Here is a 16,412-nt window from a genome sequence, read left to right as displayed (position 1 = left end):
ATGAAGTGTTTACTATGGGCATGGCATGCCAGACATGGGCGTGCCACGCCAGTTCAAGATTCCAGAGAGGAAGAGGGAAGGAAAGGCCCTGGGTGTGCCACTTGAGGTCGAAGGCATGGCATGCCAGGTTAGCTGGACAAAGGAGGTGTGCCACTTGGAAGCCAGGCGTGGCGCGCCAAGCCAAGCTGAAGAGCTAGGCGTGGCACGCCACCCAAACGCCAGTCACATGCCAGGCACATGGTTCACTTCTATTAGCTTTTCCTTTTCTTTTCAATTGTAATTTTCTTTTCTCTTTTTACTTTTTTAATTCTAGTGATAGGAGTAGTATATATACCCCCTGAGAGTACTGAAAAGGGGATTGGCTAGTTAGTTTTGGGGTTGATTACTTAAGTTTTACTCTACACTTCACTTCATCTTCTTCTATCTCTTGTACTTTTCTCTAAGCTATGAGTAGCTAAACTCCCTCTCATTGGGAGAGGGAGCTCTGTTGTACTTGATGGATTAATGATAGTGAATTTTTTCTTCTCTTCATCTTTTCTTTGATTTGCTAGAAGGAATTTCGTTCTTCATGCTTAGTGTTCAATCATCTTGGGATAGAGGTTGAATACGAAACGGGTTTCATGGGAACCTTGGAAAAGGAAACATGAAATCATGCTTGAAATCCTTTCTCACACTTGAGTAGATCTAGGTTTTGGGATTGGATATGGTGGCATGAAATCCACCCATTATCTAGATCTATCAGGATGTGTGGTATAATCAGGGACCAAGCATATCTCTCTTCATGAGCAATTGGACAAAGGAATTGGCTGATTATCAAGATTTAAGAAATTGAATCACCAAGGGATTAGGGTTTAATCAATCATGATTGCAAAGAGGTCAATGACTTGCATGATTGAAGAAGAGATGATCTAGATCTAATCCAAAGAGAGCAATATCTCCTAATCCCAATTAATCTTCCCAATTCTTATCTTCCCTATTCTTTATAGCTTCTCTTTAATTTCTGTCATTCTCCATTCCCATTTACTATTCAGTCATTTATGTTCCAGCACTTTACATTCTTGCCATTTACCTTTCTGCACTTTATTGCTTTTCTTTAGCTCTAAGTCATTTACATTTCTGCTAATTTAGAATTCTGCTCTCAACAATCTCTATTGATTAGCTTGACTAATTCACCCATTAATTAAAGTTGCTCAATCTACCAATCTCTGTGGGATTCGACCCCATTATATAGTGAGTGAAGTCCGGTCATTAATCTCTCAGATGGTTAATCCACAACTTCGTTGGGGACTTCTCGAGACACCAGTTCAGCTGGTTTTTGGGGAGATTAGGGTCTCAGTGGTATAGGCTAGAATCCAAAGAAGCAGCATTCTCTGATCCAGAAGATTCGACCTTGTCTGTGGCGTTTTAAGTAGGATCACCCAGAGAATGACTTGCTAAGCGCTTCACCCTTCGTCAGATTGAATGATCACAGCCAATGGCCATGGCCAATAGCGTTCATTCTGTTGCAGAAGATATCAATGACCACAGGCAATGGCTTCGATTACTTACAGCCTGCCATAGAAATAGTAGTACCAAAGTTGATTCAGAAAGACAAAGCAACTCCAACTCTCAACTCTATTCCTAGCATATATTACCTATTATTTAATCCAATTGGTTTTACCCCCTTCCTACATTTATGGCATATAATCATTCAAGGTTTACATAATATTCCAATAACCTTCTGATTCTGCCTAACTAAGACCTGCAAGACAACCAGAGCTTGCCTCAAGCCACAATCCCCGTGGGATCAACCCTGACTGGCTCAGGTATTACTTGGATGACCCAGTGCACTTGCTGGTACTACTGCTGTACGAAATAGTGTGGATTTTGCGTACACGCGTGGTGCACGAAATTGTAATCACACTTTTGCAATCCGCACAACTAACCAGCAAGTGCACTGGGTCATCCAAGTAATACCTTACGTGAGTAAGGGTCGAATCTCACGGAGATTGTTGGCTTGAAGCAAGCTATGGTTATCTTATTAATCTTAGTCAGTATACCAATTATAGTTATCAATTGACTTGCAAATAAACAAGAGAGCATGGATTAAATAATACTTATTATGCAGTAATGGAGAATATGTTGGAGTTTCGGAGATGCTTTGTCTTCTGAATTCTGGCAACATAATGCTTTCATACTTTCAAACATGCAATGCTCCTTCCATGGCAAGCTGTATGTAGGGCGTTACCATTGTCAATGGCTACTTCCCATCCTCTCAGTGAAAATGGTCCAAATGCTCGGTCACAGCACGGCTAATCATCTGTCGGTTCTCGATCATGTTGGAATAGGATCCATTGATCATTTTGCGTCTGTCACTACGCCCAATACTCACGAGTTTGAAGCTTGTCACAGTCATCCAATCCCTGAATCCTACTCAGAATACCACAGACAAGGTTTAGACCTTCCGGATTCTCAAGGATGCTGCCAATGGATTTTAGTTTATACCACGAAGATTCTTATTAAGGAATCTAAGAGATACTCATTCAATCTAATGTAGAACAGAGGTGATTGTCAGGCACACGTCCATGGGTTGAGAATGGTGATGAGTGTCACGGATCATCACATTTGTCATATTGAAGTGCGAATGAACATCTTAGATAGAAACAAGCGTGGTTGAAGGAAAAACAGAAATAATTGTATTAATTCATCGAGACGCTGCAGAGCTCCTCACCCCCAACAATGGAGTTTAGAGACTCATGCCGTTAAAAAGTACAAAGTTCAGATTTAAAATGTCATGAGATACAAAATAAGTCTCTAAAAGTTGTTTAAATACTAAACTAGTAACATAGGTTTACAGAAAATGAATAAACTAAGATGGATAGTGTAGAAATCCACTTATGGGGCCACTTGGTGTGTGCTGGGGCTGAGACTTAAGCTTCTCACGTGCCTGGGCTATTTCTGGAGTTAAACGTCAGGTTGTAACCTGTTTCTGGCATTTAACTCTAACTTGCAACCTGTTTCTGGCGTTCAACGCCAAAATGCAACATGGAACTGGCGTTAAATGCCAGTTTATGTCGTTTATCTTCGCGTAAAGTATGAACTATTATATATTGCTGAAAAGTCCTGGATGTCTACTTTCCAACCCAATTGAGAGCGTGCTAATTGGACTTCTGTAGCTCTAAAAAATCCATTCCAAGTGCAGGGAGGTCAGAATCCAATAGTATCAGCAGTCCTTTTTCATCCTAAATCAGATTTTTGCTCAGCTCCCTCAATTTCAGCAAGAAAATACCTGAAATCATAGAAAAACACAGAAACTCATAGTAAAGTCCAGAAATATGATTTTTGCCTAAAAACTAACTAAAACATACAAAAATCTACATGAAATTACCCCCAAAAAGCGTATAAAATATCCGCTCATCACAACACCAAACTTAAACTGTTGCTTGTCCCCAAGCAACAAGATAAATAAAATAGGATAAAAAGAAATTAAGAAGCAATAATTTCTCAGAGTTTTAGGTGAAGCTCATATTCCAATTAGATGAGCGGGAGTAGTAGCTTTTTGCTTCTGAATAGTTTTGGCATCTCACTTTATCCTTTGAAATTTAGAATGATTGGCATCCATAGGAACTCAGAGTTCAGATAGTATTATTGATTCTCCTAGTTTAGTATGTTGATTCTTGAACACAATTACTTTATGAGTCTTGGCCGTGGCCCTAAGCACTTTGTTTTCCAGTATTACCACCAGATATATAAATGCCACAGACACAAAACTGGGTGAACCTTTTCAGATTGTGACTTAGCTTTGCTCAAGTCCCCAATTAGATGTGTCTAGAGTTCTTAAGCACACTCTTTTGCTTTGGATCACGACTTTAACCACTCAGTCTCAAGCTTTTCGCTTGGACCTACATGCCACAAGCACATGGTTAGGGACACCTTGATCTAGTCACTTAGGCCTGGATTTACTTCCTTGGGCCCTCCTATCCATTGATGCTCAAACCCTTGAATCCTTTTCACACTTGCCTTTTGGTTTAAAGGGCTATTGGCTTTTTCTACCTCTTTTGCTTCTCTCTTTTTTTTTCACTGCTTTTTCTTGCTTCAAGAATCAATTTCATGATTTCTCAGATCAACAATAATATTTCTCTTGTTCCTCATTCTTTCGGGAGCCAACAATTTTAACATTCATAAAATTCAATATAAAAAATATGCACTGTTTAAGCATTCATTCAGAAGACAAAAAGTATTGCCACCACATATAAATAATTAGAATTTTTCTTATTAAGAACTCGAAAAAATATTGCCTCTTTATTCTAAAAATCTACTATTTTATTCATGTTTGATGATGATGAGAAAAATAAATTGTAGCTTAATAGGAGATAAAATCAAAATAGATATACTAATTACAACTACTCATATATAACTTCTAAGGTAAATTCATATAAGAACAACTATCACAGAGTTAAAGCTAAGATTAGGACTCAACAACCTTTATTTTGGGAAATGGATGTTCCTCTAGTCTGTGGAGTGCTTGGTCCTTCAAGAGATAGTTTTTGACGCTTCAGTTCCTTCAAGTCATGCCTTTGCTCTTCTTGTTCCCCAAGCAGTTTGCAAAGTATGCTATTTTGATTATTCTGTTCTTCCTTTATTTGGTCCATAGGTTCTTGCAACTTGGTACCAGATGCTTCAAGATGCTCCCAGTATTTAATTTGAGGGATCTTTGGGAGGAATTCCTGTGCTCTCCTCTTGATAGGATCATCCTGCCCTTGTTGTCTTTCCATTGATATTTTGGTGATTGGTCGCTCAACTGAGATATACTCAGTTACTCCCATCTTCACCCCAGCATCTTTACATAGCATAGAGATTAAGCTTGGATAAGCCAATTTGGCATATTTGGAGTTCTTGTTTGCAATTATGTAAAGTTCACACGAAATCAGCTGATGAACTTCCACTTCTCTTCCCAACATAATGCAATGGATCATTACTACTCTTTTAATGGTGACTTCAGAGCGGTTGCTAGTGGGCAGTATAGAACGCCCAATGAAGTCCAGCCAGCCTCTGACGACTAGTTTGAGATCTTCTCTCTTGAGTTAATTTAGGACGTCCTTTGTGCTGGTTGTCCACTTGGTTCCAGGGATGCATATGTCCTCTAGAATTTTGTTCAAGCCCTTATTTGTTCTATTCATTCTCCTATTAAAGGAGTCTGGGTCATCTTTCAGTTGAGGCAGCTTGAAGATCTCTCTTATTTTGTCTGGGTGGATGTGAACAATCTTTCCTCTGACCAGAGTCCGATAGTCATAGAGGGCAGTTCCAGATATTCTCTGCCTGTTTGTTTGCCACAGATTAGAGTAGAATTCCTGAACTATATTCCTTCCAACCTTTGTTTCAGGATTAGCTAGGATTTCCCAGCTCCTGTTTCGAATTTGCTCTTGGATCTCTGGATATTCATCTTCTTTCAGATCGAATTTGACTTCCAGGATCACTGACCTTAGACGCATTATTTTGTAGTAATGGTCGGAATGTTCTTTGGATAAGAACTTCCCTTGATTCCAAAGTGGTTTTGGAATATTCTCTTTCTTACCTCTTGGAGTGGTTTGTTTTCCTTTAGGAGCCATGATCTTAGTGGGTATTGGCTTAGTGATCACGGATAAACACATCAAACTTAGAGGTTTGCTTGTCCTCAAGCAAAAGAAAGGAAAGTAGAGGGATAGAATGAGAGCTAAGTGCGAATTGTGGAGGAGGGGAGGGAGGTCGAAGGTGGATTTAAAGGGAAAGGGTGGGTGGGTTTCGAAAATTTTGAAAAAGATAGAATAGAAGATATGATTTGTAAAAGATAAGTATGATAGGAAAAAGATGTAATTGAAAATTGAAAGGATATAAAGGATATTTGAAAAAGATAAATTTGTTTTAAAAAATATACTGTGAATATTTGAAAAAGATACTTATGAGTTGAAAAGATTTAAGAAGGAAAAGAGATAGATTTGTTTTGAAAAAGATTTGAAAAGAAGTTGCAAAGGATTAAAAAAAATTTGTGTTTATGAATTAAGATACATTTGATATCTTTGAAAAGGGATTTTAGAAATTAGGATTAAAAAAAATTTTTGAAATTGAAGTTGAAAGATGAGAGTTTGTAACATGTTAATGCAAGAAATCATGAATTGAAACATGAAAATTGGAAAAAAATTTAAGTTGAAAACGAATGCACCTCCTCCCCACAATCCTGGTGTTAAACATCCAAACACTACATGTTTTGGGTGTTTAACGCCCATTTGTAGCTTCTCCTGGGCGTTTAACGCCCAGCTGTTGCTTCTAGCTGGCGTTAAATGCCAGGAATTTCTTTGTCACTGGTCGTTTTTCTGAACGCTCAGGATGCTATAAATCTACCATTAAACACCCAGAAGGTGCTTCTTTCTGGCGTTTAACACCCAGAAGATGCTTCTTTCTGGTGCTTAATGCCCAGATGGCTATCTCTACTGGCGTTGAACGCCCAGTAGATGCTTCTTTTGGGCATTTAATGCCCAAAATAGCTCTTACTGGCTTTTTCGCACTAGTGTGCTTCTTTTTGCTGTTTTATCCTCTGAATCCTTCTGTGACTCTGTGAGCTCATACAATTGCCATTTCACCTTGAAGAAAATTAATATGAACCTATAAAAATCAATTAATTGAAAAATTAAGCTTTGTTAATGGCTGGGTTGCCTCCCAGCAAGCGCTTCTTTATTGTCTTTAGCTGGACTATTACTGAGCTTTAATCAAGTCTCAGTTTTGAGCATTCTTGCTCAAAATTGCCTTCAAGATAATGTTTGACTCTCTGTTCATTAACAATGAACTTTTTGTTAGAATCATTATCCTGAAGCTCTACGTATCCATATGGTGACACACTTGTAATCACATATGGACCTCTCCACCGGGATTTCAATTTCCTGATGAATAATCTGAGCCTAGAATTAAACAGCAGAACTTTCTACCCTGGCTCAAAGACTCTGGATGACAGCTTCTTGTCATGCCATCTTTTTGCTTTCTCTTTGTAAATTTTTGTATTTTCGAAAGCATTGAGTTTGAATTCCTCTAGCTCATTTAACTGGAGCAATCGTTTTTCTCCAGCTAACTTGGCATCAAGGTTTAGGAATCTAGTTGCCCAATAGGCCATATGCTCCAGTTCCACTAGCAAGTGACAGGCTTTTCCATACACAAGCTGGTATGGAGAAGTTCCTATAGGAGTCTTGAATGCTGTTCTATATGCCCACAGAGCATCATCCAAGCTTCTTGCCCAATCCCTTCTACGGTTAATCACAGTCCACTCTAGGATTCTTTTAAATTCTCTATTAGAGACTTTAGCTTGCCCATTTGTCTGTGGATGATATCGAGTAGCTACCCTGTGGCTAACTCCATATCAAACCAAAGCAAAGTAAAGATGTTTATTGCAGAAATGAGTGCCTCCATCACTGATTAGTATTCTAGGGATACCAAATCTGTTGAAGATGTGTTTCTGGAGGAATTTCAGCACTGTCTTAGTATCATTAGTGGGTGTTGCAATAGCTTCCACCCATTTGGATACATAATCCACTGCCACTAGAATATAAGTGTTTGAGTATGATGGTGGGAAAGGCCCCATGAAGTCAATACCCCATACATCAAACAACTCAATCTCCAAGATCCCTTGTTGAGGCATGGCATAACTGTGAGATAGATTTCTAGATCTTTGGCAACTGTCATAATTAAGTACATTCACTTGGGAGTCTTTATAGAGAGTAGGCCAGTAGAAGCCACATTGGAGGACTCTTGTGGCTGTTCGCTCACTTCCAAAATATCCTCCATAGTGTGATCCATGGCAGTGCCAGAGGATCTTCTGTGCTTCTTCTTTATGCACACATCTATGGATTACTTTTCATCTGCACATCTCTTGAAGAGATATGGTTCATCCCAAATATAGTACTTTGCATCCGTGATCAATTTCTTTGATTGCTGCCTACTATACTCTTTGGGTATAAATCTCACTGCCTTGTAGTTTGCAATGTCTACAAACCATGGCACTCCTGGATGGCAAAGAGTTGCTCATCCGAAAAGTTTTCAGAGAACTCAGTAAGTGGGAGGGACGCCCCTTCTACTGGTTCTATTTGGGACAGGTGATCTACTACTTGATTCTCTGTTCCTTTTCTGTCTCTTATTTCTATATCAAACTCTTGCAGAAGCAACACCCATCTTATGAGTCTGGGTTTTGAATCCTGCTTTGTGAGTAGATATTTAAGAGCAGCATGGTCAGTGTACACAATCACTTTTGATCCTACTAAAGAACATCTGAACTTGTCAATGGCGTAAACCACTACAAGTAACTCTTTTTCTGTGGTTGTGTAGTTCTTCTGTGCGTCATTTAAAACACGACTGGCATAATAAATGACGTACAGAAGCTTGTCATGCCTTTGTCCCAACACTGCATCAATGGCATGGTCACTGGCATCACACATTAATTCAAATGGTAATGTCCAGTCTGGTGCAGAGATGACTGGTACTGTTACCAGTTTAGCTTTCAGAGTCTCAAACGCCTGCAAACACTCCTTATCAAAGATAAATAGCGTGTCAGCAGCTAGCAGATTACTTAGAGGTTTGGCGATTTTTGAAAAATCTTTTATAAACCTCCTATAGAATCCTGCATGTCCAAGAAAGCTTCTGATTGCCTTAACATTGGTAGGTGGTAGTAATTTCTCAATTTCCTCTACCTTAGCTTGATCCACCTCTATTCCCTTGTTTGAAATTTTGTACCCAAGGACAATTCCTTCAGTCACCATAAAGTGACATTTTTCCCAGTTTAAAACTAGGTTAGTCTCTTGGCACCTCTTTAGAACAAGTGCTAGATGGTCAAGACAGGAGCTGAATGAGTCTCCAAATACTGAAAAGTCATCATGATGACTTCCAAAAAATTTTTCACCATATCAGAGAAAATAGAGAGCATGCACCTTTGAAAGGTTGCAGGTGCATTGCACAGACCAAATGGCATCCTTCTGTATGCAAATACTCCGAATGGACATGTGAATGCTATTTTCTCTTTATCATGGGGATCTACTGCAATTTGATTATAACCTGAATATCCATCCAAGAAGCAGTAGTATTCATGACCTGCTAGTCTTTCTAGCATCTAGTCTATGAATGGGAAAGGAAAATGATATTTTCTGGTAGCTGTATTGAGCCTTCTATAATCAATACACATACGTCACCCTGTAAATATTCTTGTAGGAACCATTTCATTTTTTCATTATAAACCTTTGTCATGCCACCCTTCTTAGGGACGACTTGGATAGGGCTTACCAAGGGGCTATCAGAAATAGGATAAATAATCCCAGCCTCTAGTAATTTAGTGACCTCCTTCTGCCACTTCCTTCATGGCTGGATTTAGCCGCTTTTGTGGTTGAACCACTGGCTTAGCGTCACCCTCCAATATGATCTTGTGTATGCATCTGGCTGGGCTAATGCCCTTAAGATCACTGATGGACCACCCAAGAGCTGTCTTGTGTGTCCTTAGCACTTGAATTAGTGCTTCCTCTTCCTGTGGCTCCAAGGTAGAGCTTATGATTATAGGAAAGGTATCACCTTCTCCCAGAAATGCATATTTCAAGGATGGTGGTAATGGTTTGAGCTCGGTTTAGGAGGTTTCTCCTCTTCCTGAGGGATTTTCAGAGGTTCTATTATTCTCTCTGGTTCCTCCAGGTCAGGCCGAGCATCTTTAAAGATATCCTCTATCTTTCATTCGAGACTCTCAGTCATATTGACCTCTTTTACCAGAGAGTCAATAATATCAATGCTCATGCAGTCATTTAGGCTGTCTGGATGTTGCATAGCTTTCACAACATTCAACTTAAACTCATCCTCATTGACTCTCAGGGTTACTTCCCCTTTTTGGACGTTAATGAGGGTTCGTCCAGTTGCTAGTAAAGGTCTTCCAAGAATGAGAGTTGCACTCTTGTGCTCTTCTATTTCTAGCACCACAAAGTCAGTGGGAAAGGCAAATGGCCCAACCTTGACAATCATGTCTTCAATCACACCTGATGGGTATTTAATGGAGCCATCAACAAGTTGGAGACATATCTGGGTTGGTTTGACTTCTTCAGTCAAACCAAGCTTTCTGATAATAGCTACAGGTATTAGGTTGATACTTTTGCCCCAAGATCACATAGAGCTTGCTTGGTACAAGTACCTTCTAATGTGCATGGTATCATAAAGCTTCCGGGATCTTTAAGCTTCTTAGGTAAGCTTTTCAGAATGACTGCACTGCATTCTTCAGTGAGGTAAACTTTTTCAGTTTCCCTCCAATCCTTCTTATGACTTAAGATCTCTTTCATGAACTTAGCATAAAAGGGTATTTGCTCAAGTGCCTCTGCAAATGGAATCTTTATTTCAAGAGTCCTGAGATAGTCTGCAAAGCGGGCAAATTGCTTATCCTGTTCCACTTGGCGGAGTTTCTGAGGATAAGGCATTTTGGCTTTGTATTCCTCAACCTTAGTTGTTATAGGTTTATTACCTACAGATGTGGGTTGAGAAGCCTTTTTAGAGGAGTTGCTATCAGCACTTGTATGTGTTTGATCCCCCACTGGCATTTGAATGCCAGGGGCGGAAGCTGGAGTGGCGTTAGACGCCAACTCCTTACCTATTTCTGGCGTCTGAACGCCAGAACTGTGCTTCCTTTGGGCGTTCAACGCCAACTTCTTGCCTATTTCTGGCGTTTGAACGCCAGAACTGAGCATGGGTTGGGCGTTTAACGCCAGCCCTTCACCCTTTTCTGGCGTTTGAACGCCAGAATTGTTCCTCTCTGGGCGCTGATTGTCCTCAGAGGGATTTTGGGTAGCAGTTTGTTCATTTCTTGGCTTCCTGCTGCCTTAAAGTGAGGTATTTAATATTTTTCCACTTCTTAATTGAACTGCTTGGCACTCTTCTGTTATTTGTTTTGATAATTGCTGTTTTGTTTGCTTCAACTGCACTTCCATATTCATATTAGCCATTCTTATTTCTTGTAATATCTCCTTGAATTCGGCTAGCTATTTTGTTAGAAAATCTAATTGCTGATTGAATTCTGTAACTTGTTCTGCAGGACTGAGTTCAGTAGTTACTGTTTTAGTCTCTTCTTTCATGGAAGGTTCACTGCTTCGATACAGATGCTGATTTCTGAAAACTGTATCAATGAGCTCTTGAGCTTCTTCAATTGTCTTTCTCATGTGTATAGATCCACTAAATGAGTGGTCTAGAGAAATCTGAGCTTTCTCTGTAAGCCCATAATAAAAGATGTCTAACTGCACCCACTCTGAAAATATTTTAGAGGGGCATTTTCTTAGCATCTCTTTGTATCTCTCCCAGGCATCATAAAGTGATTCATTATCTCCTTCACTACAAAAAAAAAGAGTTTAAAATGGCATTGACATTACGGCGGTTTTAAAGAACCGCCGTAATACCCGGTTTTTATGGCATGTTTGGTTGCTGCCATAATTAACTTTGTGTATTGTGGCGGTTCTGGTGATTATGGAGGTTTTGAACCGTCGTTTTCACGCGTATATAAAACAAAAGAATTGCAACCCTAGCCTCATTAAACGAAACACAATAACGGCGCTCTCGATCTCCCTTCTCTCTCCTTCGTCTCCTCAGTGCTCCGACAACACCGTTCTTCCCTCTCAGGCTTCTCCTCTATCCGCCGGTACCTTTCCCTCTCCGCCAGTTACTGATTTGTTTCTCTGCAGCTCCCTCTCAAGTTCTCTAGGTACCTCTCCCTCTCCGCCAGTTACTGATTTCTTCGTTTTTTGTTGCTGATTTTTGGGGGTTTTTGTTTCTCTGCAGCTTCGCGATCGTTTTCTTTGTGTTGAAGCATTCCATTGACGTTGGTGTGAGGGTGATTGACGCTGATCAGGTCTTGTGTTCAACCAGTCGAAGATCTCAGATCTTGGAACAGCACTATATTGGACCTAAAAAACCAACCTCTCTTTTCATCTCCTCATTTCTCCTTACGGTAACTTCACTTTCTCTTTCCTTATGTATTTACTTTGATGCATGTGTCAATGGTTCAATTGCTGCCACTCTTATTATTGTTTTGGATTTTCTAGTTAATTCATCCTGCTATTTCTTAATATAGTGAATTGATGAATGAGTTCAGATTGAATAAGCTTAGTGAAGTAGGGCTCTGTTCTGTGATTCTGTTCATAATATCTATCACTTTAGTTAATCATTTCTGCGGTTAGTAAAGAATTGAGTCACTTTAATCACATGAGCTGATTCCTTGCCTTCTTTTCTTTAGATTTTGATTATAGTACATGTTATTAGTTATAAGTTATTACCCTGTTAAATGAAAAATTCTTTTATTTTCCTCCCACTAATAGTCTGATTTTGATTTCAGTTTCCATGATCTGAGATGGCTTGAGTCGACTCTGACAGCCATATAATATACTATGTTTCTGTCTACATAACTATTGAAATTTTCCTGTAGCAAGTATGTTAAATACTCCCTATTGTTAAAATTTGATTCAAGTACAAGCACTGGGGCAATGAAATACCCAAGGGTATTCAAGAGGTATTATTTATCTTAGTGTTATGTTTACCATTTTGACACTATATTTTAATTGGGTGCCCTGTTTGGACAATATTAATGCACTTTTCAGGAGGTTGATATTGGGCAATATAAACTTTAATTACAGTGTGCTCGTAGCTGCTATTGTCAATTTTCTTGAAACTCAATTCAGGACTTACCTGTTATGTATGCTTTACTAATGTTAATCATGCCTTTGCGTTTCAGCTCTTCACAACCATCACTGTTAATGAGCCTGCTCCTGGTCTCAAAACCATCTTTAACTTCAGAGTTCCTGATCAAAGGTCTGGAAAGGTAAGACATTCATTTGCAGTGTAAACCTTACATCTCCATAGACAAGAGTGGATTATAAAATTTAAGAAATGAACTCAATGAAACTATACTAAACCTTGAACTATATCTTTCATTGGCAATAAGTTGAGTTTTGTCTCTGTTGGTGAATAAGTGGAAGTTTAGTATGTGCATGCATAGTAGGGTATATAGATATCTCTTATTCACCACTTTTAATTTCATTAGCTGTTTACTTAAGCAGCAGCAGTCCACATGATCAAACCATCATTAACTAATTAATTTTTACCATTCACTATTCCTTCATTCCCTTTTGGATTAATTATAATTATCCGGTGATTATAAATTATACATTATTATTTCAAATTTTGCCTTCTTGCTGAACTTGGTCCCCATTTACAATATCAGCCTGAAATGTAAAATAACTAGTATTAAATCAGAACAAATGTCCAGAATGTACACAAATAACTAGTTCAGTTTTGTCTCTGGTGTTGTAGGGACTGACGTACTTGCAATTGGTTATGAGCTCTCTTACGACACCAAAATTGGGGAGTTCACAAAATACAATGCTGGAGTGAACTTCACCAAAGCTGACTTGGTTGCCTCTTTGACTGTGTGAGTGATTGTTTCTTCATTATCCATGTTCTTTTTTGTTTCGTCCCAACCCCTACAGTTAGCCTTTTACATCTAAGTGCTTGGGAGTTTTGAAGCTAGTCTTTAATACAAGTTGTTCTTAGCTTGCTTTTTCACATTATTTTTTAGAAAAATACTCTTATAACTTATTGTGTATAACCACGTGTTGTTGCTTCCCTTTTGTTTGACCCCATAACACTTATTATTATTATACATCGAAAGTTTCCCTTTTCTACTATTTAATTTGATCTATTTTTATTAACTAATAATAAGCATTGAAAAGCTCATTTCATTAATGTATAATTTGGTTGCTCTGTGTAGCATTAAATCTCAACAACTATCAACATTAGGAACTTCAAATCTTCGTATTTTTAATTGCATGTATAGTTTTCCTTTTCGGTGTGAGCATGTGGTTCCTTTATTGCAATTTTGTTCAAACTTTTAGTTGCTTAATTAATCACCTGCTCTTGTTTCTTATTATATTAAAGGTAATATATTTTTGTTTCTTTTAAAATAAATGAATAACTGAAATTGGGACCAAAATAATAACATAGCATTTTATCGGATGCACACACATTCTTGCTACTTACTCCTACTTAGCATGGAATCAGAACTCTGATTTTGTAATTTTAACTCATTTGGGTTAAATTGAGATATAGATGAATAATTTGAAAAAAAATAGATGCTATTAATTTGAGTTTCAAAATTCAAATAAGTTGGAATATCATGTTTGGGCTTAATTAATTCTCAATCGTATCCAACACATTATATATCTTTGGGCTTAATTAATCAATCCCAATAACATATAAAGTTGAATTTAATTACTGATCATTTTATCTAAATAATATATTTGCTTTATTTATTTTTTTTGTTTCTTTTTATCTTGTAGAAAAAAATTAATTTGCATATATACAACTACCTGAGAAGGAAAAGTTCATAAAGCCACAGTTACAGCCACAAAATTATCATTTGAAAGAGGTAATTATAATTTTTTTATAATTTTTTTTAGAATATTATTTAAGTATTTGTTTGATATCTAATTTGCATACAAGAATTTCTTTTTATAGTAGCACCTGCTGATATATACTAGTTAGTTGCCTAGTTAATATGAGAGAGAGAGAGAGAGAGAGAGAGAGAGATTTTTAATGAATAGATTTTTTAATATTCCTATTTGTAGTCCCTCTTAGTCATGTCAAGTGATAAGTCATGGATTGGAAAACCACGAAACACACACGAGTATAAAGATGGTCTAAACAAGTTTTTGGATTTCGCCTTTGAGCATCGATCTCTCGGGGGTCATCAGATTAAATGCCCTTGTCCGGTGTGTGGTTTTGGCAAGTGGCAAACAAGAGAGAAATTTTTTGAACATTTAATAGTCAAGCCGTTTCCAGAAAACTACAAAGTTTGGTATTGGCATGGTGAAGAAGCAGTTGGAGTTGGGTCACAAGCTCATCAAACTAGTCAAATTGTACAAGATGATTCGACATCTCAACATCCAATGGTAACAATGCTCAATGACGCGTTTGGAGTTGCTGGACATGACTTGAATGAAGATGGAGATGGAGATGAAGACAACATAGAAGATGGAGATGGAGATGAAGACAACATAGAAGATGCAAAAAATGAAGAGTACAATGGAGAAAATATAGAATTTTACAAGTTGTTGGAAGATGGTAGTGAACAATTGTATGAAGGGTACACAAAGTATTCAAAACTGTCTTTCTTGATTAGTCTGTATCACATAAAGTGCATATACAGAATAAGCGACAAAGCCATGACAGAAATTCTCAAGTTAATAAAAGATGCTTTTGGAAATGCGAAGATTTCAAATACATTCTATGAGGCCAAGAAAACCATAAACAAACTTGGGCTTAATTATACCAAGATACCTGCTTGCCCTAATGACTGCATGTTATATTGGGGGGAGGATGAAGATTTGCAAGAATGCAAAAGATGCAAGACATCTAAATGGAGCGATGCTAAAAAGAAGAAACCGGCAAAGATCTTGCGATACTTTCCACTAAAACCGAGACTTCAACGATTATTTATGTGTTCTACGACTGCTTGATGAGCGGATAATTTATACGCTTTTTGGCATTGTTTTTAGGTAGTTTTTAGTAAGTTTGAGCTACTTTTAGGGATGTTTTCATTATTTTTTATGTTAAATTCACATTTCTGGACTTTACTATGAGTTTGTGTGTTTTTCTGTGATTTCAGGTAAATTCTGGCTGAAATTGAGGGACTTGAGCAAAACTCTGAAAAAGGCTGACAAAAGGACTGCTGATGCTGTTGGAATCTGACCTCCCTGCACTCGAAATGGATTTTCTGGAGCTACAGAACTCCAATTAGCGCGCTCTTAACGGCGTTGGAAAGTAGACATTCAGGGCTTTTCAGCAATATATAATAATCCATACTTTATTCTTAAATTGACGACGTAACTTGGCGTTGAACACCAAGTACATGCTGCTGTCTGGAGTTAAACGCCAGAAAAACGTCATGATCCGGAGTTGAACGCCCAAAACACGTCATAACTTGGAGTTCAACTCCAGGAGGAGCCTCAGCTCGTGGATTGATCAAGCTCAGCCCAAACATGCACCAAGTGGGCCCCGGAAGTGGATTTATGCATCAATTACTTACTCATGTAAACCCTAGTAGCTAGTTTATTATAAATAGGACTTTTTATCAGTGTATTAGACATCTGGGGGGGACGATTAGTTCTCAGATCATGGGGGCTGACCATTCAGCCATGCCTGAACCTTTTACTTATGTATTTTCAACGGTGGAGTTTCTGCACACCATAGATTAAGGGTGTGGAGCTCTGCTGTACCTCAAGTATTAATGCAATTCTATTCTCTTTTATTCAAATCTCTCTTATTCTTATTTCAAGATATTCATTCGTACCCAAGAACATGATGAATGTGATGATTAAGTAACCCTCATTATCATTCTCACTTATGAACGC

This window comes from Arachis duranensis, chromosome 6 (assembly GCF_000817695.3).
Source record: "Arachis duranensis cultivar V14167 chromosome 6, aradu.V14167.gnm2.J7QH, whole genome shotgun sequence".
NCBI classification, from domain to species: domain Eukaryota; kingdom Viridiplantae; phylum Streptophyta; class Magnoliopsida; order Fabales; family Fabaceae; genus Arachis; species Arachis duranensis.
Note: the sequence above shows the minus strand (reverse complement) of the source record.